This window comes from Tursiops truncatus, chromosome 2 (genome assembly GCF_011762595.2).
Source record: "Tursiops truncatus isolate mTurTru1 chromosome 2, mTurTru1.mat.Y, whole genome shotgun sequence".
In the NCBI taxonomy this organism is placed as follows: Eukaryota; Metazoa; Chordata; class Mammalia; order Artiodactyla; family Delphinidae; genus Tursiops; species Tursiops truncatus.
The window spans coordinates 173,843,895-173,869,146 of record NC_047035.1 but is presented as its reverse complement, the minus strand read 5'-3'; the positions used below and the strand labels follow the sequence as shown (position 1 = coordinate 173,869,146).

At 39.9% G+C, this 25,252-nt stretch overlaps 1 protein-coding gene across 29 annotated transcripts in view; it reads right to left on the bottom strand.

The window, feature by feature from the left end:
- Nucleotides 1-25,252, bottom strand: part of ZNF438 (zinc finger protein 438) — a 291,111-nt gene that overhangs the window by 156,383 nt on the left and 109,476 nt on the right. For 2 of the 29 annotated variants that reach the window (XM_019933572.3, XM_019933577.3), the window contains exon 5: nucleotides 17,932-18,082. The exons of the other annotated variants lie outside the window; for them this stretch is intronic. The gene's annotated coding sequence lies outside the window, so the exon portion shown is untranslated. The remainder of the gene's footprint in view (nucleotides 1-17,931; nucleotides 18,083-25,252) is intronic. 29 annotated transcript variants of the gene reach the window in all.

Sequence of the window (25,252 nt, the reverse complement as noted above, 5' to 3'; positions counted from 1 at the left end):
CTGCAAACGTTTAATGCACTTGAGGATGAATTCTCCTACCTTGTTTAATTTCATGCGCCCATTATATTTCACTATTTTTTTAAAAAAACTTTTCAAATCAGCTTTATTGAGGTATAATCTACATACAGCAAACACACACACACACAAACGTATACATATCTATGTAGGAATTACATTCTTCTTTTTCTACATTTGATGATGTTTTGACATATGAGGGGCCTGGCTGGCTGGACAGAGTACCCCTTCCAGGGCTAGATAATCCTAGAGATAGCAAACCACCTCCGGAGAGCACATCTTTCAATGCAAAGTCCAAATCCCCAACCACTTCCTTTATGGAACTCTTACACAGCAAGCCAGTATTTCCCCTGGCTTCAATCACCCCAGGGCCAGGCCCTGGACAGCTAGGACTACCTTAGACCCTGGAACCACTGACATCATTCAAACTAGCCAATCCTAAACTGTTTTGCCCTGCTTCGCCTTTCCCAGGGAGACCACAATAAAGGCTCTAGGCCATGCTTTCCCATCCCGCCTTCCCTGGAACTTCCAACCCTGGAGCTTCCCCATGTGGCCCTGAATGCCTGGCACAGCCCCTTTCTTGGGAACTGTAAGTAATAAATTCTTCTTCCAAAGGCAGTTGTCTCTGTGTCTGTAACCCTACCATGCCCAATTAAAACAAATCCCAGATACACTACAAGAAAATATAGAACATTAACATCAAAAAGTTCCCTCATTACCTCAAAGAGTCCCCTTGTGTTCTCTTATGATCCACCCCCACCCCCCTTCCCTGGCCCCAGGCAATCACTGATGCTTTCTGTCACCATAAATTAGTTTTGCCTGTTCTAGAATTTCATATCATTTCATATAAATCAAACAGTATACATTCTTTTATTGTACGTATCAGTAAATCATTTCTTTTTATTGCTGAATGGTATTCCGTCCTATGACTCTAGTGCAATTTGCTCATCTGTTCACCCATGGTTGGGCATTTGAGTTGTTGCCAGTTTTTGGCTCTCATGAATAAAACTGCTATAAATATTTGTGTCCAAGTCTTTGTGTAGATAAACATGTTCATATCTCTTGGGTGAAACTGCCTAGCGTGAAACTGCTGAGTGGTTTAACTTTATAGGCAACGGCCTGTTTTTAAAGTCGTTGTACTATATTTCACTGATTTAAAAAATAACTTTTTTAAGCATGGATGGAATTCAAGTTTCTCAAGATATTTATATAAATGAGAGGATCCTAATACCTTAAAGCTCAATTTTCCAAAAATAATGTAATCTTATGGTACCCAGATTCTGACTAATAGTAGCAGTCATTTGCTCAGTTATAATAAATGCTTATTCCCATCTCAGTCTGTCCTATTTAAGAAACAAATAATAAAATTCTGAAATTGGCACAAAATGATTAGAAAAGGTGAAAGATAATCTACAGAATGAGTTTTGATCCACTTAGAAAATTCTTAACTGCCTATATTAATATTTGCATTAATATAATGTATTTGACAATCTTCTTCCTCCCCTGAGTGGTTGAACACTGCTAATCAGTTCAATTAAAAAGTGCCTCTCTGGGCTTCCCTGGTGGCACAGTGGTTGAGAATCTGCCTGCCAATGCAGGGTACACGGGTTTGAGCCCTGGTCCGGGAAGATCCCACATGCCACGAAGCAACTAAGCCCGTGCGCCACAACTACTGAGCCTGCGCTCTACAGCCCGTGAGCCACAGCTACTGAAGCCCGCACGCCTAGAGCCCGTGCTCCGCAACAAGCCACCGCAGTGAGTAGCCCCCGCTCGCCACAACTAGAGAAAGCCCACGTGCAGCAATGAAGACCCAACACACCCAAAAATAAATAAATAAGTTTTTTTTTTAAAAAAGGGTCTCTTTAAATTCAGATATTTCTGAATGTCAGTCACTGACACAGTAAAATGCTTTACAGAGTTGTCCTGGGGGACTAGTTTGTTCGAGTCCCTCCAAGGCAACTTCTCTTCTACTGAGCGTTACAGAAGGTCTGGGTTGTCCCACTTCCCCTAATTTTAGACCTATTGCTAAGGTGGTCTCACCAGATATTCACTGCTATTCCCCAAACCAAAACCCGAAAAGACTAGACTGACCCTCATTTTCAGGACCATGTTCCAGCCCCACCTCAACGGTGCAATGCGTTGAGAAGTTGTGGAAGGATCCGTGAACCGAGTGGGGAGATGTATGTGTTCAACTGAAACTTCCGTGAGCTTGAACAAGTCACTGAGTCTCTTTGTCTTTCAGTTTCCCTGAATTAGAAAGGGAGAGATAATACTATTTAACCCATTTGGCTGAAGGAAGGATTAAACTTAGAATACTATGTGTTGAAAATACTTTGTAAAAAAAAACTATTCAAAAAACAGGGTATTATATACGGTAGTAAAGTTCTGCAGGATTCTTCCAAAAGGAAAAAAAAAAAAGGTTACTGTTGAGTTGGCAAAAAAGTTCATTTGGTTTTTTCCGAGAAAAAAAAGGAATATACTAGAATATACTTAGAAATACAAACAAGGTCATTTTCACGTGTAAGATCTAATCATTCACCCTCGTAAAGTGCAAGCACATATAGATATTTGTTCTTTCACATGTGTTCCACATATGACTGAACTAGGCAGGGTATAGTGTTTAGGAGGGCATTCTTCTAACTTAATAAAAATCTACCCAGGAAAATATATTCTAGCCTTAGACCCTAGTTTTTCTTATCCCCTTCACAGATTTTCTGTAAGATGACTTCAACTTCTAAGGCTCTAACCACAGCTCTAAATTTGTATTTCTAGTTCCCAGGTTCCAGGGTGAAATATTCTCTGCTTATTACACAGCTCCACTTGGCTACCTGAAACCTAAATGCAGCTCCTGCCTCCTAAAATTAAAAAAAATTTTTTTTCAGACTTATTGAGGTATAATTAATTGACAAATAAAATTGTATACACCGAATGTGTACAACGTGATGACGTGACATATGCATATTCTGCAGAATGATTACCACAGTCAGGTCAATTAACATACCTGTCACCTCACAGTTACTTTTTTTTCCCCCCTGTGGTAAGAACACTTAAATTGTGGCGAGAACACTTAAGGTCTACTTTCTTGGCAGATTTTAAGAACACAACATGGTATTACTAACTATAATCACCATGCTGTACATTAGACCCCCAGAGCTTATTCATCTATCTTCCCCAGAAACAAGCACTTTGAATTCTTAGAGCTGACTCTTCTTATATTTATACCTCCATTCTGTCACTAACATGCTTATAATCTTACTTCTTGATTGTTCAGTGTTAGGCAGTACCTCCTGGTGTCCCACTGTGAAGGTTGAAGATTTATCTCTATTCTTATCTCACAATCAACAAAAATCTTGCTTAATAATTTTTCTGAGCACAGAAGTCCAGGTTGAAATTTCCACTGTCTTCCGGTTTCTAGTGTTGCTGTTAAGAAATCCAAAGCTATTTGTGATCCTTTGTATGCAGTCTGTTTTTATTTTTTTCTCTATGGAAACAAGGTTTTGAAATTTCACAATGAAGTCTCTCAGACTATTTTCAACTATTTGCCAAGTGTTTGCCTTTTCAATCTGGAAACTCTAGATCCTGGGACATTTTCTTCAATTATTTTTCTAAGATTTCCTAATTTATTTTTCTCTGTTCTTTTCCCCCTGAACTCTTCTTATTCCGATGTTTATCCTCCCTGGACTGTTAACACTTTTTTTCCCCTTTTCACATGTTTCACCTCTTTATTTTTAAAGTTCTTTTTTTTTTTTGATGTGGACCTTTTTTTTTTTAAGTCTTTACTGAATTTGTTACAATATTGCTTCTGTTTTATGTTTTGGTTTTTGGCTGCCAGGCCTGTGGGATCTTCGCTCCCCAACCAGGGACTGAACCCGCACCCCCTGCACTGGAAGGCGAAGGCTTAACCACTGAACTGCCAGGGAAGTCCGTGTTTAACCTCTTTTGTTTTTGCCCTTTCTGGAAAAATTCCTTAACTTTATCTCTGAGTTCCACTATCATCTCTACCCAGTAGTCCTGAAAGGGTCTTTTTCATGCAAATCTAACCATTAACATGTTTTCCTCGTGCTTCAGGTCCATCAGTGGCTCCCTGCTGTCCACGGATGAAGCCCGACCTCCTCAGCCCGGCACACTGGCCTGTGTGGCTGTCACCACTACGTTTAGCAGCTGCATCTCAAAAGGCCGTTCTCATTTGCCTCCACAGCTCTTCACGAACAGCCTTCTCGCCCCTGCCCTGCTAGACAATTCCTACTCAACGCCTCTGCAATGTCTACAATTTCTTGGCCCATTCAAGAAATTTCTACTGATCGGTCCATTACCTTTCAACACACTTCGACTGGCTCTCTTAGGACGCAGCATCTGCTTAAATCTGTCCATTTTTCCCCTTAAATTTGTGAGTTTCCTGATGGCAGGGGCAATGCCATGTTTATCTTTATACTTCCAGAACCTAGAAGTACCTGGTTTATAATAAGGTTTAATAAATGCTTATTGAATGAATAAATGTCAATAATCCTGTAAAAATAAGAGTGCTAGAAATTATTTAACAATACTTGCATGGTTCCATCTAGTACTTTTCATACCATTTAAATCTTTTATTTTCAATAGATGAGTTTCTAAAATTCTGAGTCATTTTTTAAATGAATAGTGATTTTTGAAATCTGAAGCAATATCTTATTAATTCTGCCATTACTATACTTTTCTATAACTTGAAGTGACAGATAAGTGACTAAGTTAATTTTTTCAGTAATAAATTTCCTTTGATCTCTGCAGATTGCCTGGTTGTGTTTTTAGGACTGAAGCACTCCTAAAATGACTTAAAAATTACCTTACGTAAATGTAAAAAATGTCCTCGTTTCTTCAGTTTCTCTAGTAGCAGGTGTGGGACTTTTCAGATATATCAACATTGTTTTAAGTGTCATTAACTATCAATAACAAGTCGTAGGAAACAATGATTCCCAAAATTATCTATAAATGAAGTAATTTGACAATGCTGCTTTCCTGTTAAAAGGCCTGAGTGCATTTTAGCTAAGTCTAAAAAGACCCAAGATTTAGGCAAGTTTTAACAAACGGGCATTCTTCCATCCCTTATTTATTCAAAGGTAAAAGATAAAGATGTAAGAAAAACATTTGGTTCTTTCTACATCAAACAGAGCATCTTTGGAATTTCCAGCCTGGCTTCTCAATGCTAAAAGGATGGATCCTTCTGGGCTGTGAGGTTATCATCATGATGAAGATGAAAGCATTTCAAAGGAGAATTGCACCATTTGGTAAGAAATGACACTCGACAGTAAAATAAATACTATCAAATAAAGAGGCTGTCACTTACACGTCCACGATATGGAGACACGCTGTGAAATCGGTCAGCATTTTGTTTCCTTCCAGCAGTCTGGTGGCAGTGTTTCTAACCATTCGGATTTAATTCATTATTTTGAAATGATCGTTTCCACCACTCTTGTCTATCTTTAGTGACAAAATCATCTCCAAACTAAGCAGGTTTACAGGAAACGGATACACTTGGAAGATCATTCTGGATCCCTCACATTCGTTTTCGGCTGCTGAGCACCAGGGAGTTTTGGTCGCATCACCTCAGACCACTTGGTGTCCTTTCAACAACTATTTCTACCGCCTGCCTGTCTTTGGGAATTCCACCCTCCCACAGCACTGCCAGGGCGCCCACTCCTCTCACCTCTGCTCCCATCTCTAGCTCTTTTCTTCTCTACCATTTCTGCCCTGAATTAAAATCCCATTAATTAACTTTACAATGACTGTTCAATTAAAAACAAACAAACAAACAAAACCCCCCTGCTCTGCTCTGTTTCCTGCTAACTTCATCTATGCTCCATAGTTTTTCACGTTCCTGTGAGTGTGTGGACTGCTTCACGAATGATTCTGGTGATGTCTTCCTCTTCTAAAATAAACTTTCACCTTTTCCCTGGAACACCCCAGTCACATGCCTACCTCTGCAGCATCACCTAAATTGTTCTTTTATTTGCCGCCACTGATGGCGTTGGTCTATCGCTTAGGTTACCATACAATGCTTATCTCCGACATGGAAAAAGCGAAGGAAAAATGAACAAGCCTGACTCTCGACCTACACCCCCCCAGCTCCCGTCTTTAGAGGCAGCGAGTCTTAGCACCTTTGTGGAAATCCTTTCAGCAACAGTCTGTGTGTACACAAGCTAACGTGTAGAAATATGCTCTATCACTCGTTCTCCCGTCCCCAAATTAGAGCAGATTATACCTGCTGCTCTGTTTTCGCTTAATACATTTTCAGGAGCTCTCCATGTCAGCACTTACGGATCCTCTTCATTCCTTGCAAAGGCTGTAGAGTATTTCGTTGCATGGAGCCGCAGTTTATGAACCAGCCACCTACCGACTGACAGTGAGACTGTCCTCAGCCTTCTGCTCCTACCCACGAAGCTGCAGTCTGCATCCTTATACTCACAGCCTAGCTGGCACGTGCAAGTCCATCCGAAGGGTGAAGTCAGGGTAAGAAATTTCTGGGTCAACTTAAAATTTTTATGGACACTGCCGTACTGTCATTCAAGGAAGCTGTACTGACTTACCCAACGACGTATGAGACTCCTTGCAAAACACTACTTGCTGAATTTGCCCAGGATTAGTTCAACCAACTAATCCAAAAGCTTCAGAGTCCAGCTTGCCTAGATATTTTTCTCAACTCTAGTTGAACAGACAAACCTTGCTCTCTGTTGAAATACACAAACCCTGACAATAAAGTGAAAACAAGTTTCACCTCTCAAGGATCTGGAAAGTGATTGCTTACGGGAAGTCCCTGACAGACTAGAAAAGGGAAAAATAGTCAGTGCTGCCCCAAGTCACCCAAAGGAAGTGGGTGTGCGGGTCAGGGAGTGCGGCCTGCGAGTTGGTGTCAGCGCATTTTTGTTGTGAAAATGGAAAGACAAAGTGATTTCCTAATTGAGGCAGACAAGCCAGATAAAGTTATAGGAGGAAAAAAATCCTACGTATTTGAAAAACTGTCCTTTTAAAATTGTTTTTCTTCTCAAGACATCACAGAATGTAACAGGTGTAGTTTAAGAGATAATTTTATAGTGTATAAAGCGTGCTCCTCTGTCTAATATGAAATGGAGTCTTGACTGAGGTGCTACCAGCTGAGGATCTGGTGAACCCAATTAACCCAATTTTTACTTGTCCGTACTAAGTGGTTTATTTTAGATGCACACTACTCCCCACATCCTTTAGGGTATGACATGGAAAAACCATAAACAGGCTCTAAAGGTCGTGACATTAATTTTCCTGTCATTCTCATGCTTTAAATAGGCATCAAAAAGCTAAAAATCCTTGTCCTCTGGGAAGGAAGGCAAATCTGAAACTAATTATGGCAGTTATTATTGGAATACTATTAAATTAAACGCTGTGACCCCGGCTAAATTTATTTTGGTACCTTTTGTTAATGAATAAAACTTCTCGAATATGATGACTGCATCCTCTCATACTGCAAAATGATTCGCCAGAGGGCTACCGGAACTAAGTAACCACTCAATAACCTGAATTCTCATTCACCTAACGCTGAACTGAAAAGTTAAACAAGCACACATGGACTTTTATTGCAGAAAATTCTGTATCTGCTACAATGTTTTATTTAAGGAGTAAAATCCTCACGTGGGTACGAGACTGAGCCAAGAGGCTTATCTGTCACGGGCAGTTTTCACTTGTTTTCTGTTGTCTCTTTTGTCAACTTAAGGCTTGCTCATAAAGATTCCTATTTATTTATACCTAAAAGAAAATAAAGGCGGGGGGTGGGGTAGATGTCTCAGTAGCTTCTTTTTTCTGCTTAAGCTTCCAAGACTCAAACTGCTTTCTTTAGGTGTTTGCAGGACAAGATGGTCCAGAGGCAACACTGAAGCTTAAGGATTTCCTGGTAGCTGCCTGACCAACACCTGGGCACCAGGTGGAAGAGGAAGCCACCTGACCTGGTACTTAGGAAGTATTTGCTGTGTGTGTCCACTAGTGACCTGAAATCCGAAATGGTCTCCACAGAGACTCCGTTGGGCTCATTTTAATCCTACAGAGGCTGGAAGAGAGAGGAGGGCTGAAGACACGGAATGGTAAGTTTGGATGGGTGGGAAGGAGAATCCGGCAAGAAGAAGGGCGGGCAACACCCGCGTGGGTTAACGAGCAGGGGAAGGGTGAATGGGCAGCAATCACAAAAGAAAGAAAAAGCAAGTGGGAGGGAAACAGGCACAATGGCAGCATTATTGTAGGAGAAACGGCTTGTGATAAAAAAAAGCACTTAAATTCCAGTTTCTTTAAATATCTTAGAAGATACAGAAAACCAGTTAAGAACCGGCTCTTCCTCTCTCTACTGCAGCCAGAAAGACACCTATAGACTCTGTGCATTGTCGCTGGTCTAAACAGTCAATAACCATTGGCTGGTTGTCAAATGGTTGTGCAACAGTTTATTAACATTTAAGGTGAGCCAAGTGACGTTACATATTTTAAGAACCATCTTCTACTGCTCTAAATTTGAAAGTCAGGCTTCAAATAAAACTTTCAAATTATCTCTATTCGCTTAGAAGTGTTAACGGACCATGAGGCATCACCGCATAGGCAAGATGAGAAACAGAAGAATGCGGAAGGAAACAGAGGAACATTTTGTCTTGCAAGCCTTCCTACAATGGTTCATTGTGCATACACAGGGATTCCAACGAAAGGATATGATTACCGGTGTTTCCTGATCCTTTGTTTTCATGTGCTTTACCGCGGCCCCCAAATCCATTTCTTTACACTTTATAGATCCACATCTCAAACTGCCTTTTGGGCTTCATATACATTGTCACATTAGCTGATGAAGCGACTTTTTAAGCTAGTGCATGACGGTGCGGCCCAGCAGCCAACAGTTCACTCTGAAGCCGTGTCCAACTACGTCTGTGCAACGGTTTTATGATTATTTAAATATTTCCTTACATTTCCCTCTTATTCTTTTAGAAAAATCAGTGGCGCTCAAAAGATTAAAGGTAAATGTGATTAATAGGACACCAAAAGCATAGGTAACAAAAGTAAAAATAGACAAACTGTATCATATCAAAATTAAAAGTTTCTGTGCATCGAAGAAAACATTCAATAGAGTGAAAGAGCAGCCTATGGCATGGGAGAAGATATGTGCAATCATTTGTCTAAATAAGGGGTTAATATTCAGAATATATAAAGAACTCTACAACTCAACAACAGCAGCAAACCAAATAACCCAATTAAAAAATGGGTGGGGCTTCCCCGGTGGCACAGTGGTTGAGAGTCCACCTGCCGATGCAGGGGACACAGGTTCGTGCCCCGGTCCAGGAAGATCCCACATGCCGTGGAGCGTCTGGGCCCGTGAGCCATGGCCGCTGAGCCTGCGCATCCGGGGCCTGTGCTCTGCAACGGGAGAGGCCGCAACAGTGAGAGGCCCGCGTACCGCAAAAAAAAAAAAAAAAAAAAAGGGTGAAGGAGCTGAATAGACATACGTCCAAAGGAGATACATACAAATGGTCACAAAGCATATGAAGATGTTCAATATTACTTATCATTAGAGAAATGCAAATCAAAACCATCATTAGATATCACCCCACATCCATTAGGATGGCTACTACCAAAAAAAAAAAAAAAAAAAAAGAAAATTTCAAGTGTCAGCAAAGCTATGGAGAAATTGGAACCTTTCTGTACTGTTGGTGGGAAAGAAAAATGGTACAGTTGCTATAAAAAACAGTATGGTGGTTCCTCAAAAAATTAAAACTAGAAATTACCATACGATTCAGCAATTTCACTGCTGGGTATATATCCAAAAGAAAAGAAAGCAGATATCGAAGAGATATATGCACACCTATGTTCATAGCAACACTATTTACAGTCGCCCAGAGGTAACTCAAGTTATCTATCAATGGATGAATGGATAAACAAAATGTAGTACATGCATACAATGGAATAGTGTTCAGCTTAAAAAAGGAAGGAAACTCTGACACCTGCTACAACATGAACCTGAGGACATGCTAAGTGAAATAAGTCAGACAAAAAAAGACAAACACTCTGTGATTCTACTTATATGAGGTACCTAGAGTAGTCAAATTCATAGAAACAGAAAGTAGAATGGTGATTGCCAAGGGCTGTGGGGAGGGAAAATGGGGACTTGTTGTTTGATGGGTATAGGGCTGCAGTTTTGCAAGATGAAGAAGCTCTAGAGATTGGTTGTACAAAAAGATGGGAAAGATGATAAATTTTGTTATGCTTTTCTTTACAGTTTTAAAAAGGTAAATGTGATTATACTAGTGATAAGAAGCATAGGTCTTATGACCTACATAAATTTAGGCAAAAAAGGCAATCATTCAGGATATTTTAAGTAGGCAAATCTTTAACCTATATTGGAAGCACAGTGGACTTTAGCCAGGCATATATGTCTTCAATTGTGAAGAAAAATAATAAAATTAAAGAATATTTACAAAGATACAATATTTATACTACACATATATCTATGTGAAAAGAAATGATGTATTAAGGAATTGTATAATGTTTTACTAGTTCTCTGGTGATAGAATCTTCTTATATAGCATTATGCACTTAACTTCTGTGTATGTTATTTTTTTTCTTTTCTTTTTTTTTTGAATTTTTATTGGAGTATAGTTGCTTTACAACGTTGTGTTAGTGTCTACTGTACAGCAAAATGAATCAGCCGTACATATACATACATCCCTTCCCTTTTGGATCTCCCTCCCATTTAGGACACCACAGTGCATTAGGAGTTCCCTGTGCTCTACAGTATGTTCCCGTCAGTTGTCTATTTTATACATAGTATCAATAGTGTATATATGTCAGTCCCAAGCTCCCAATTCATCCCACCCACCCTTTCCCCACTTGGTATCCGTACGCTTGCTCTCTACCTCTGTGTCTCTATTTCTGCTTGGAAAAGAAGGTCACCTATACCATTTTTCTGAACTCCACATATATGCGTTAATACACGATATTTGTTTTTCTCTTGCTTACTTACTTCACTCTGTATGACACTCTCTAGATCCATCCACGTCTGTACAAATGACCCAATTTCGTTCCTTTTTATGGCTGAGTAGTATTCCATTGTATACATGTACCACTCTTTATCCATTCATCTGCTGACGGACATTTAGGGTGCTTCCATGTCCTGGCTATTGTAAATAGTGCTGCTATGAACATTGGGGTCCTATACATAGAAAATCCTAAAGATGCCACCAGAAAACTACTAGAGCTAATCAATGAATTTAGTAAAGCTGCAGGATACAAAATTAATACATAGAAATCTCTTACATTCCTATACACTAACAACAAAAAAATCAGAAAGAAATTAAGGTAACAATCCCATTTACCATTGCAACAAAAAGAATACAATACCTAGGAATAAACCTATCTAAGGAGGCAAAAGACCTGTATACAGAAAACTATGACACTGATGAAAGAAATCAAAGATGACACAAACAGATGGAGAGATATACCATGTTCTTGGATTGGAAGAATCAATATTGTGAAAATGACTATATTACTCAAAGCAATCTACAGATTCAACGCAAGCCCTATCAAACTACCAATGGCATTTTTCACAGATCTGCGTATATTTTGAGGAACATATTTTACACAGAAGTAAATACTTCCTATAAACAGGAAGTCCCAGCCTAGGGCTCCTCAGGCCATATGCATGTCAACATAGCCACTCTGAAGACTGGATCTGGTTTACTTCTTTTTATTTCTCCAAAACATGTATCACCCCGTATTCTCCGGTGAGTTTATCAGACAGGCAGGGGTTTCTAGACCATCTCTGTTCATGAGGTACTTTAGTATCAGCAGTTGACAAAAGACCCAGTGTTACAGGGCAAGTGCTTCCCTAACCAACAGCTTCTCAGGTCCAGGCTGGCTCAGGCAGAGGTGAGTGCCCCCCACTTCAATCCACTGCCCGCTCCCCCAGCCACCCCCTCCCCTCCCCAGGCTCTGGCACTACCCAAATTAAGCTGAGGGTATGAAGTTAACCCAAGTGGTTCCGGATTAGAATAACCGTAGGCATCTCAGAGACTAGCCATAAATCCCTGTTAGCTTTGAGATGAAAGCAGCAAGGCCGCCCAAGACCTGGGTCTGTAATTCACAACGTTGACAGTGAGACAGCATACGTGGGTGGGTGAGGGCAGGTGGGAGGAGGTGCTCTGGGGCATTTAGGCCTTGTGGGGCTTCTGCTGGGAACATTCAGTTACACTTTAAGGATCTAAAACATTGGCAAAGATTGTACACCTACGGATTATAGCCTCTAAACAATCACATGGCATGAAATTCAAAACTGAAATACAACTAGTGGGAAATCTTTTCTCATTTTGGTATGCAATCTTTTTTTTTTTTTTTTTTTTGCGGTACGCGGGCCTCTCACTGCTGTGGCCCCTCCTGTTGCGGGGCACAGGCTCCGGACGCTCAGGCTCAGTGGCCACGGCTCACGGGCCCAGCCGCTCCGCGGCATGTGGAATCTTCCCGGACGGGGGCACGAACCCGTGTCCCCTGCATCGGCAGGCGGACCCTCAACCACTGCGCCACCAGGGAAGCCCGTTGGTATGCAATCTTAAACACTGACATTACAAGATCAATTGGTTGCTGCTGGAAATTCACTAAGCATTCAGATTCCCTATAAATGACTGGGCAGGGGGTTAATTTTAGTCTCACCAAGGGAAGGCATATAAAAATAAAGGAACGATTTCAAAGGATAAGAAACTGCCAGGGTGGCTGCCCCTGGAGAGACCTGGGGTGCACATTCGGGCAGGAGGCTGACTTCCGCTGCACACTCTTTTGTAAACAAACTTTTTGAATATTTTACCTTATGGATGGACTACTTAAAATAACATTATCAGTGATAAGAACAACAAGAATGAAGTAGATCTGGAGAGGCAGGTGGTCCTCAGTAAACACCGGCAGGGAAAGACATCCAGGAAATAATCTTAAGTGAAGCAAACTGTGGAACAGTGAGTATGCTCTGATGCTGTTTGTCTTAAAAAAAAAAAAAAAAAGTTGTATTTCCAAGAGAAACATCAAATTGTCAACAGTGGTTACCTTTGGGACTTGGGTTGGTGAAAATTCCCTCTTTTCTTTGTACATTTTTTGGTGTGTGTGTTTATATATACACCCATACACATAAACACAGTGTATGTGTGTATAAAATATATAACCATCTATTTTTATATTATAAACAAAAACTGTTCCAAAAGAGAGAAAAAAAAAAAAAAACTAGCTAGAATCCACTTTTTTTTTTTTTTTTTTTTTTTTGCGGTACGCGGGCCTCTCACTGTTGTGGCCTCTCCCGTTGCAGAGTACAGGCGCCGGACGCGCAGGCTCAGCGGCCATGGCTCACGGGCCCAGCCGCTCTGCGGCATGTGGGATCCTCCCGGACCGGGGCACGAACCTGTGTCCCCTGCATCGGCAGGCGGACTCTCAAGCACTGCGCCACCAGGGAAGCCCTAGAATCCACTTTTAAAACATTCCTGTTGAAGAAGGATAAATGGATATTTTGATTTTCAAGTGATAATTAACAAACTAAATGGTAGTCTTTTTTCACTTTGTATTTTCCTCATCCCAAATTTACTGTGATCATTACACTTAGTAATTTTCTGTCAAAAACAAATGCACGAGGTTCATCACTCAACCATCTAATGTCTACCAATAAATAGTAATTAGGAAATTGTGCATAGATCAATAAGAGGGCCATTAGATGTAATTTCTTAAAATTCTTATTTCAATACTTTTGCTAAACTCAAAATAATTTCAGCTTAGTAACAGGCATTTAGCCGAGAACAGATTTTCAAATACAGAAAACTAAAAAATAAAAAACTCCAAAGGAACAATATATTCTCTGACTTCTCCTGATGAGTTTAGGTTTTCTTAGTTTACGAATCCAGTACACAATTTAATTCTTCTTTCCCAACACTGATGATACTTATGTTAATTTAACATCTATCAACCTGACAAACTCAAAACTCTCCAAGGGCAGGGCCCAGCTCTGTCTTGTTCCCATTAGCCCTGGGGCCTTGCAGGGGAGAAGTCGTTCAAAAGCATTTGATGAATATACTTTGAAAGATGTAAACCTAAACAGAAGGAGTTGCAAGATTTACAGATATTCAAGAGCAAAACATTTCCTAAATAAAGATTATGTAACCAACCAAAACAAAAAAGATCCACATCATAGTTAAAAATAGCATAAGGAGAGAAGAAAAGGTTATTTGCCTAAATGATCTGTGGGACAAAATCAAGGCCCATGCTCTCTAGGCTCAATTGCCAAAAGCCTCCGAGTTGGGCTGTCTTAGAAATATGAGGCTCTGAGTCACGAAGCCAAAGCCTTGAGAAAAACTGCAAGTAACTCCTGAAATGGGATTATAACACTGTACTCTTCAGGTATGTTATCACTGTAAAATCCATCTTATTAGCAGACTGTTTCAGAATTCTATTTCAAGAATCTTTAAAAAAGAATTATGGGATGGCAAATACCCTTAAACACACACACACACACAACTGAACTTTTGTTCTAACAATTCTTGAGAGGAATCCAAATCTTAATACTCTTTACTGAAGAAGTATGTTTTTTGGCATGTCTGCACTTACGCCATCTACTACAGTTGAATTAAGTCTACTCATGAACTTGTATGTCGGGTTCAACAGAATTTTAACCAAGGTGGAAAATTATACTTTTTCTAAATCAAAACAAAACAAAAGTGTTCTGGACACAAGGATAACTGAAGTCATATGCTTTCTTATGCAAGCTTACATCTTTTGTCAAAGCAGGACGGTTCATTCATTCAGTCAATATAACTAATAGAACACGTTTTGTGTAATGGGCCATTTAGCATATATTTTCAGTTTTATGGGCCCTATGGTCTCTGTACAGCTACTCCTTTCTGCTGGTGTAGCATGAAAGCAGCCAGAGACAATATGCATGAATAAACATGGCTGTGTACCAATAAACTTTTTAATTTATGGACAAAGACACTTGAATTTTATGTAATTTTCATGTGTCACAAAATATTATCTTCTTTGGATGTTCCCTCAATGATTTAGAAATGTAAAAACATTCTTAGCTTGCAAGCTGTATAAAAACAGGCCCAATTTGGCCTGTAAGCCATAGTTTGCTAACTCCTGACCTAAACCAACTCTTTAGGAAACCTGGTTTCCACCACTTACTAGCCGTGTAACCTTGTCATTGCTCCACCAAAAAAGCCCAAACAACAAACAAAATCAACAAAAACGACCACCATAACTGAGTTATAACATCTTAATTTTCAGGTGAGAGTTACTATTTTATCTTTATTTGTTTATTTAATTTATATTTAATTTACTATTTTATTTATTTTATATTTTAGCAATATAACAACAGCGGCAGCAACTAACATTTATTTTGAGCTTACTATCTTCCAAACAGTGTTTTAGCCATTTTAAATGTGTGCTAATTTATTTAATTCTCACCACAGCCTTGGGATGGGTATTTTATGATCACCCTTTCACATATAAGGAATTAGGCACAGAGAGGTTAAGTAACTTATCTAAGCTCTCACAGCTAGTAAAATGGTGGAGCTGAGGTCTGAAGACAGGTACTAGGTTCTGCTTTTAACCACAACTGCCTCTAACCTCCAAATTTCCCTGTTCTTTTCTTTCTTTTTTTTTTGCTGTGTTGGGTCTCCGTTGCTGCACACAGGCTTTCTCTAGTTGCAGTGAGTGGGGGCTACTCTTCGTTGCTGTGTGCGGGCTTCTCACTACGGTGGCTTCTCTTGTTGCGGAGCACGGGCTCTAGGCGCGTGGGCTTCAGTAGTCATGGTACACGGGCTCAGCAGTTGTGGCGCACAGACTCCAGAGCGCAGCCTCAGTAGTTGTGGCACACGGGCTTGGTCGCTCTGCGGCATGTGGGATCTTCCCAGACCAGGGCTCGAACCTGCCTGTGTCCCCTGCATTGGCAGGCTGATTCTCAACCACTGCGCCACCAAGGAAGCCCTCCCTGTTCTTAAAGTCCCCATTTCTTTTTTTTTTAACATCTTTATTGGAGTATAATTGCTTTACAATGGTGTGTTAGTTTCTGCTTTATGACAAATTGAGTCAGTTATACATATACATATGTCCCCATATCTCTTCCCTCTTGCGTCTCCCTCCCTCCCACCCTCCCTATCCCACCCCTCTAGGTGGTCACAAAGCACCAAGCTGACCTCCCTGTGCTATGCGGCTGCTTCCCACTAGCTATTTTACGTTTGGTAGTGTATATATGTCCATGCTACTCTCTCACTTTGTCCCAGCTTGCCCTTTCCCCTAACCGTATCCTCAAGTCCATTCTCTAGTAGGTCTGCATTTAAAGTCCCCATTTCAAAGGACAATTCTCAGAAATTAAAATGCACAATAGAATAAGCATGTACAGTTAATGCTTACCAGTAAAGAGCTAATCCTTAGACTGAACCTTTATTGCTAGTTACAAAAAAGGAAACTTGATTCAAATGGATGCAAGCTTCAGTGTTCTCGAGGAAAAATTATGAACAATAGTCTGACTCCCTCCTGTGTGTGTTGGCCCATGAGAACAAACATTAGTGAAAATGCCCCAGAAGAGGGCTGCAAAAGGCAGGTCACTAAGACTTTCTCTAAATGACTCTTTATTCCCCTAATTTAAATTTGCCTCCTGCTTTGCTGTACACAGTGGCATTTATAGATTTATAAGGTTTGTCTATTACTGGTAGATTAGCAATAAACACTGTAAGCAGAAGGGCCTTCCTTGTAACAGTTACGGTAAAACTTAACCTAAATCACAACCTATTGGCATGATCTATTTTCTTCGTCAGGTCTTTACCCATCTGTTGGTTCTGTATGTTGACGTTCCAAATGCAACTGGATACCCAAATAACTAACTCTTCAAAGGTCATTTGAAAAAAATTTTAGGGTATAAAGTTTATTTCCGTGTAGTCTTAAATTGCCAAAGTGGCTTTTAGAAATTATAATAAACTGTTATTGCTCCAAATAACTGCAGAATAAAAACATCTCTGAAGAGCTTGACATTGTAAGACTTTGGCTGGCCAAGGAAATAAGAATTGCTAAAACTGGATTCATTTCAGTTATTCCTCATTAGAAGGTAGTTACTTGCCAGAAAATTATTTCAGAGTCTATTTTCAATACTTACATCAAAATGAGGAAATTTAAACGACAGATGATCTCTACAGCAAGGCCAAGTACATTATAAGACCCTGAAGACGCAGGCTAGGCCAAAAGAGGCTCCAAGACCAAAAGAGCCCAAGACCGAAATGCATCTGGCAGATACTAAAAAATGTATCTGGTTTTCTCAAAAAAGTTTTTAACTTTCCCCAAATATTTGCTATTAGCAAATTGCATGGCTCTGCATAATGTGTGACTGCCTTGGTAAGAAAGAACTAGTTCTCAAAAAAAAAAACAACAAACATTCATGTTGCTTGAAGTTGTCCACACAAAGTGTGACTGAGGAAAACCTTTGGCTCAGAAACGACCCTCTGACCTACTCACTTTCAAAAGCCCAGCGTCCAGGAGCCACGCCTTACACGCCCTCCCTCACTTCCCGTCTCTAGGCCTTCACCGGATCGTGTCAATTTTATCTCTTAAAAAGCCCTCAGATACGTCCATTTCTTCTCAGTTCCACTGCCAATTACCTGGCTCCAGGTGTGCTCTACCATCCCCTGAGAGACCACTGAATACCCTTCTACCTGCTTCCACGCCTGCTCCTGCAACCGACACGGCCACAGTGATGCTCTCGTAACACAGAGCGTGCCGTGCGGTCCAGAATCAAAGCCACTACAAGCCATAACGTGCCCACGAGGCTCTGCACTGTCCGGCCTCGGTCCGCTTCTGTGTCTCCTCCTGCACCCCTCACCCCCACTCTCTCTGCCCAGCCACACTGGCCTTCCTCCAACCCCCAGAACATACCGTGGCTCTGTCGTCCAGACTGTCTACATGCTGGTCCCCCTCCCTGTGACGCCTCGTTTCTTTGCGATAACCTGAGTCCATCCTTCAGATCTCAAGGCAGTATCACTTCCTTAGGAGGACCGTCTCTTGACCTCGTCTGGCTGAGATACCCCTGTTAATAGTGAACAGGTACCTTTTTCCCTCAGGTCACTGACCACAATTGTAATTATACTTAGATCATGTCTAGTAACCCGGACCGGGGGTACTACCCCCAACAGACTAGCAGCTCTAGAAGGCAGGGTTCACACCCTTTGTGTTCATATGCTACCCAAAGCATCTGGGGCACAATAACAGAATGCCCAGGAGGGGCTCAGTTCAGATTTATTTATTTATATTTGTGATACAATTCACATGCCATAAAATTCACCCTTTCAAAGTGTACATTTCAGTGGTTTTTGGTATATTCACAAAGTTGTACAACTCTCATCACCATCTAATACCAAAATGTCCCATCACTCTACCCCACTGCCTGTCCCCGGAAATCACTGATTTACTTTCTGTCTCCATGGATTTGCTTAGTCTGGAAATTTCATATAAATAAAACCATTTAACATGTGGCCTTTAAAAGAAAGAAGCAGGGGGGCTTCCCTGGTGGCGCAGTGGTTGAGAGTCCGCCTGCCGATGCAGGGGACACAGGTTCGTGCCCCGGTCCGGGAAGATCCCACATGCCGTGGAGCGGCTGGGCCCATGAGCCATGGTCGCTGAGCCTGCGCGTCCGGAGCCTGTGCTCCGCAACGGGAGAGGCCACAGCAGTGAGAGGCCCGAGTACCGCAAAAAAAAAAAAAAAAAGAAGCAGGCATTTATAGCTGTAAGTTTCCCTCTAATTTCTTTAGCTGCATCCTGTAAATTTTGGCATGTTGTATTTAAGTTACTTTATATCAAGGTATTTCCTAATTTCTCTTGTGATTTCTTCTTTAACCCACTGGCTATTTAGGAGTATGCTGTTTAACTTTCACATAATTGTGAATTTCCCAAATTTCCTTCTGCTACTTATTTCTAATTGTATTCTACTGTGGTCAGAGAACATACTTTGTATGTTTTCGATCCTTTTTACATTTATTGAGGCTTGTTTCATGGCCTAACGGCAAGTCTGTCAAGGAGATGGAGCCGTGTGCACTGGAAGGAGTGTGTGCTCGGCCTGTGTTGAGTGCAGTGCTCTATGCATGGCACTTAGGTCTAGCTGGTTTACCTTTGTAAGTGTTCACCATTCCACTTAGTATCACCCTAATGGTAAGAGGTACGCACGGTGAAGTCTTTACTTCGGATCTGCCCTTAAACACATTTATTCTGAAGAACTCTAAGGAGAGCAGAGTAGGAAATAAATGTAGCTGTTCTACCTTTCCTGATTAATATCACATCTATCTCATGGCCATGGTGTAAAAGAAAAGATTTTAAAAACCCTGCAAATAAAAAAATCAGTACAAGTGCAGTGAGATGTGAAATGCTACTTTAAACCACTAAGACTGAAAGTTAGTTGCCCAAGCACTTTCTGAGAGAAAGACCATATTTTGCCTGATATAGCAAAACTAAATTCCTCAATACAGGAACTTCGTTTATGAACTATACTCTGGAAGTAGCATCCATTGCAGACTTTTCAAAAGTATGCCTCATGAGGCAAATATGGAAATTATGATACAGCAGTGTGCAAACATTTTCTAATCAAATCTTTGCATTATTCTTATATAAGGTTTGCAGTTATTTCTCTCAAAATGTGTAGAAGATAAAATTTGCTGATTTTCTTCAACATACTCAGGAAACATAATTGGATTTTCAAACTTGAGAGAAAAATGCAAAACAATATCACTTGTATGGCATGAAGGTTACATCTACATTTACTGGAAAAAAAAGACACAGTATTTAGGATCTTAAGCAAAATCCATAAAAATATTTACCTTATTCTACTGTGTAATATAAAAGCTTACCACTTTAGTAAAGTACTAAGATTTCTCAATGTATATGTATGTGAACATGACCTAAACAATGACTACTGAATTATATGAAGTTACAGATCCAAAGACATGGTTAAGTTTTGGTTCTGGTTATCACATAATCAACACTCAGTAACTCACACAAAGTAGCCATGAGCTGCTTCTAACTCACTGACATCTTTACGTGGGCAACAGGAAAATTCGACTCCAAAAATACAACACAAGTTTCTAACTGACTAAACTGCAGAGTTCCTGGCTCTGGGCTGAGATTTTATATTTCCGGAAAAACAGAACTCAAACACCTGAAATGATAAATCTCAGAAAATTACTTTTTACTCTAATTTGCTTTTCCTGGTCCTACTCACTCTCCTTCATTTTCACCCTGAACACCTACATTTAGAGCCTTGTCCTCTCATTGAAAGTAATAGAAGCATTTTACTTCTTAATACTGCATGGTGAATCATTTTCAGACATTTAAGTTTCAAGGTAGTGTTAGTAACAGAAGGGTGTTTTCCATCCCCAAGTAATGACATTAACTGTACGATCTAACTACGTGTGAGAAAGTTAAGTATCGTAAAGGCATTTTAGAAGGAGCTGTGGCTTATGCAGTCATGGTAACCACCATGAAACACTGGCCTGAATCTAAAAATGCATTTGTCATGCTGGTACGTCATGCCTTCTTCCAATTTTGATAACCATGTCCAAATATATCCACACAACTATGGTACACATAGATGGCAGTGATAATGACAGGGATGCAAAGAGATTTCTGCAACTGTCTTCATGACCAGAATTAGGGGTAATCGCAGGTACATTTATTCTTATTCACAGTGTGCCTGGCTAGAGCTTCTTTCACATTGGTTCCTGAGGCTCCCAAGCTCAACTGAGCACTTCTGGAGAAGTGAGGTCCTGGAGGTCTCTGCATCCTCCCCAGGCCTGGATGCAGAAAGACTTAAGAGCACAGTTACCACATGTGAAAGTGGGGAAGAAGATTCAGCTGAGGCTATTCCTTCTTCATACCCTCTTTTCTCTTAGCTGTCATGAACCAGAAGCCCCTGGTTTTTTCCTGCTGCCTTTCTGGCCATCCTTGGCCATTAAGTCTTGGAGCTCCTCAAGGTAAACATTGGGTCTCCCTTTATAGTCTCTCCCTAGGAGATCTCATCCACATCTACAGCTTTATTTATCACATTAACAAACACAGGCACAAGGGTAAGGAGAGTTACTTGTATAATAATAGGCTGTATGAAAAGAGCTAGTGGGGTTACATGAAAAGTAGATCTTGAAATGCACATGAGCTATAGGCTACATGAAAGAAAAAAAAACTAAACAGTAAATCTGCTGGAATCAAAACAAGGACCTGTCTTGCATGGTATCAGCTACTGTCTTTTCTCCAAACTTGCCAATTTTTATTAGAATGAGTTATTGTTAGAAAATAGCATTATTTTTCCTACTGGAAATGTGTGTACAGCTGGCAAAGCATCTGCTCTTAGTACTTTAAGACACAGACAAGTCCAATCGAAATGACTGAAAGGATACTAAAAACTTACCTGGAATTTTAATTGATAGGTTAATAGTAACATATCTTAAACCACTTTTAAACTGATATTTTAATTATCTCATATTTTATGTGTGTGTACAGATGAAGACTAAAAATCAAAATAGATTTTGATGGAATGCCACTCAATGATGAAAAGGAACAAACTACTGATACACACAAGAATATGGATGAATCTGAAGGGAATTACGCTAAATGAAAAAGTCAACACTAAAGATTATACACTCTAGGCTTCCACTTATATAACATTATTGAAATGACAAAATTATAGAAACAGAGGACAGATCAGTGGTTGCCAGGGGTCAGGGCTGGCAAGTGGGGGAGGTAGGTGAGTGTAGTTATAAAATGGCAACTTGAGAAATCCTTGTGATGGAACTTCTCTGTATCTTGATTACAGTAGACACAAGAAGCTATACCTGTGATAACAAGTGCACAGGAACTAAATACATACATCCACAGATGAGTTCAAGTAAAACTTGGAAAATCTGAATAGGATCTGCATTGTATCCATGTTAGTATCCTGGAAGTTACATTTGGGGGAAACTATGTAAAGGGTACACGGGTTATTTCTTTTAACTGCATGTGAACTTACAATTATCCCCAATTTACAATTTAATAACAACAAAAAAAACAGCTTTAAGGTGCTTACAGCACACTCGCAAAGATAGTTTAGATTATCCATCCCTGACTACAGAATTCTAATTTTTTAAAGCAGTTTTCCTCCAGTTCATCCACATTCCATGCTGTTGATGTCAGCCCATGAAGAAAGGCAGATTTAGGTCGACAAAAGGAGAAATGTCTTGAGGTTATAAAGAACACAATAAAAACGTATTAATATTTTAAAAAGTAGATCTTGAAATGCACTTGAAAGTTTGAGATCATAATGACATATATAAGCATTTATGACCTAAGAAAAACTGCCTCCTTTGGTACTTTGAAGTATTATAAAAAATCACACGGAATTAAATTACAAAGCTAACACACTTGTTTACGCAGCTGGTCTTTTTTAAAATTGAGGAACTTTAAACCTACAATTCTAATAGGCTTATTGGTGACACCCCAATCCTTTGAAAAATAAATGAAATATCATAAATCATCTGACAGTTCTTAAGCTTAGATTTTTATCATCACTCAGACACTTTAACAATAAAAAGCAATATGAAAGGATAGGATCTTGTTTATGTGACCTATAAAGTTTAAGACAGAAAATAAATCATACTATTAAATGTCATTTAGAACTCTAACTTCAATACTTAGGATTGAATTGGCATAATATTCTTGGTAATTCCTATGAGAATTCATACAAGTAGGGTAGCTTTCCTTACAAAATATTTCAGAACTCTGGCATTTCCTGTGATAAATGAAGCAATAAAGCTTTGGAATTGCAATTGGGTATATTTAAGCACTTCATATAGGCAACAGGACTGCCATCTTGCTGGATATCTAGCACTATGAATTTATTATTTGACATTCAAAGGAAGGTTTGAATACTTATAAAAAGTCAAGGATTGGGGTAAGCCCTTTTCATTTTAAGCTACGAATTTAGGACCGCATTATAGCTACAGAGTTCAATCTTTATTTTCTGGCGAGTTCATTTAATGAAAATTACTCACAAATTTTGCAGGAGATGTTAAAATGAAAAATCCATAAATACCTTGAAACTGCTTAAGATTCAACAGAAGAGCAGTAAGATTTAAGTGTTAGCCACAGCATCCTGAGAATTTTTATCATAGTTAAGTTTCAAGAAGATAAATTATGGGAGACATTCTCCATGACCCGACTGTAAGATAACTTTAATGGCTGGTCAATGACCAGTCCAAGTGACATCCCAATTCTTAAAAGTGTGCCTTCAGACGTCCCCTGGACTAGCATTAGGGGACTGAGGTCAAAGCTGGGCCTATGTAAGACTGTAACCATCTTCGATTTCAGTCGTTTTTCAAATTCATTTTAGGATACAGCTACGGAAACCTTAGTCTCCAAATAAAGGCTTAACCAACGTCACATCCCTATCAGGCTGTGTACAGGCATTTAATAAACATTTGAATAAATGACTGAATTAATGATATCAGAAAGCCAACTTCTTATATGCTGCATATCATATTGTTGCTAATAAAGAATTCTTAAAGATTAAATTTAAAATGTACATTATCTTTCATGAAATTATTACTAAATATTGACTATATACCAAACAATATTTTTGCATATGTGTAAGTTATAATGAAAAATAACAACATGAACACCTGTCTTCCTACTGTGGAGATTAGGGAATAGAACATTACCAGTCACTCCAAAGTCGTCTTTGTGGTCTTTCCCATTCCAATTCCACTCCTTCTTGCCATGCCTTCTCCCCAAACACCTTGAATTTTTTCCCTCACCTTCCTTTATAGTGTTAGCATATGTATCCCTAATCAAATCAAGAATCAAATCTTAAATTCTGTAAGATCTGGGATGGAATTATATTGGTTGGAATCATATTGGAAGCATTCTTATACATTCCTAAGGTTCACCTGTAGTGGTATGTTTCAACACGGCACAATTTATGCCTTCTCTTGTTGATGGCTATCTGAGTTCTTTCTGGTTTTCTGGAACATTGTCATATGCGTTTCTCCACGTATGTTTGCAAGAGCTTCTATCTCTCGGAGTGGAACTGCTGGGTTGGTATATGCACAAGTTGTTAGATAATGACAGAGTTTTTCAAGGTCGATCCAACTGACACCACCACTAGTGAGGGTCAGAGGGGTCAGGGTGCCCCACTGCATTGCCAGTCTGCTGGATATAAAATAGTACCTCCTTGAGATATTTTTTTAAGCTTTTTTTTTCCTCTTTTGGAGTGAAATTTACATACAATGACACGCACAAATCTTAAGTGGACCATCCCATGAGTTTTAAACAAATGCATATACCTTGTAACCCACACCAGAAGCACACCTCAGAAAAGGTGCCTTCGTGATCCTCCCCAGTCATCCGTTGCTCCTCCCCTAGAGGCGACCACGCTTCCGATTCTTTTCTCTCACAGACAAACCTTGCTTGTTCTAAAACTTCACAGAAATGGAGAATCGCACGATGTATTCTTTTGGATGAGGCTTCTCTCCGTTAGTATGATGGGATTCAGCCACGCTGTTGCTGGTGTCAGTGCTGTTTCTTTCTCTCAGAGTAGTACTCTATTTTATGAACACACCAGTCTGTTTATCCGTTCTCTTGCTGAGACACCTGGGCTGCTTCTAGTTTTTGGCTATTATGAATGAAGTCGCATATCCATATGCTATGTTCTTCTTGTCTACGTCTTATCTTGTGGACTTATATTTTCATTTCTCTTGGGTAGATACCTAGGAGTAGAATTGCTGGGTCGCCAGGTAAGTGTCTGTTTAGCTTTATAGGAAGCTTCCAGATCTTTTTCCTGAGAGGTTGCACCGTTTAAGCCTCTCACACAACACGTAAGAGTTCCGGGCGCTCTACATCCTTAACATCTGCTGCTACCGAGCTGTTTAACTGCAGCCATTCTGGTGGGTGTCTCACTATCGTTTTAACTTGCATTTCCCTAGCGACTAATGATGCTGAACACCGGCTTACTGGCCATTCAAACACCTTCTGTGGCGGAGTGGTGTTGTTCTAAAGTGTCTTTTCAAATCATTTGTCCCCTATCCCCGCTTTGTGTTTTTGTTATGGAGTTGTATAAATTCATCATCTATGTAGCCCTTCGACAAATACAGGTTTTGTGAGTATTTTTTCCCAGTCGGTGGCTCATCTTTTTGTTTTCTTAATGGTGGCTTTTGATGACCACAAGTTTGTTTTTTTAAAT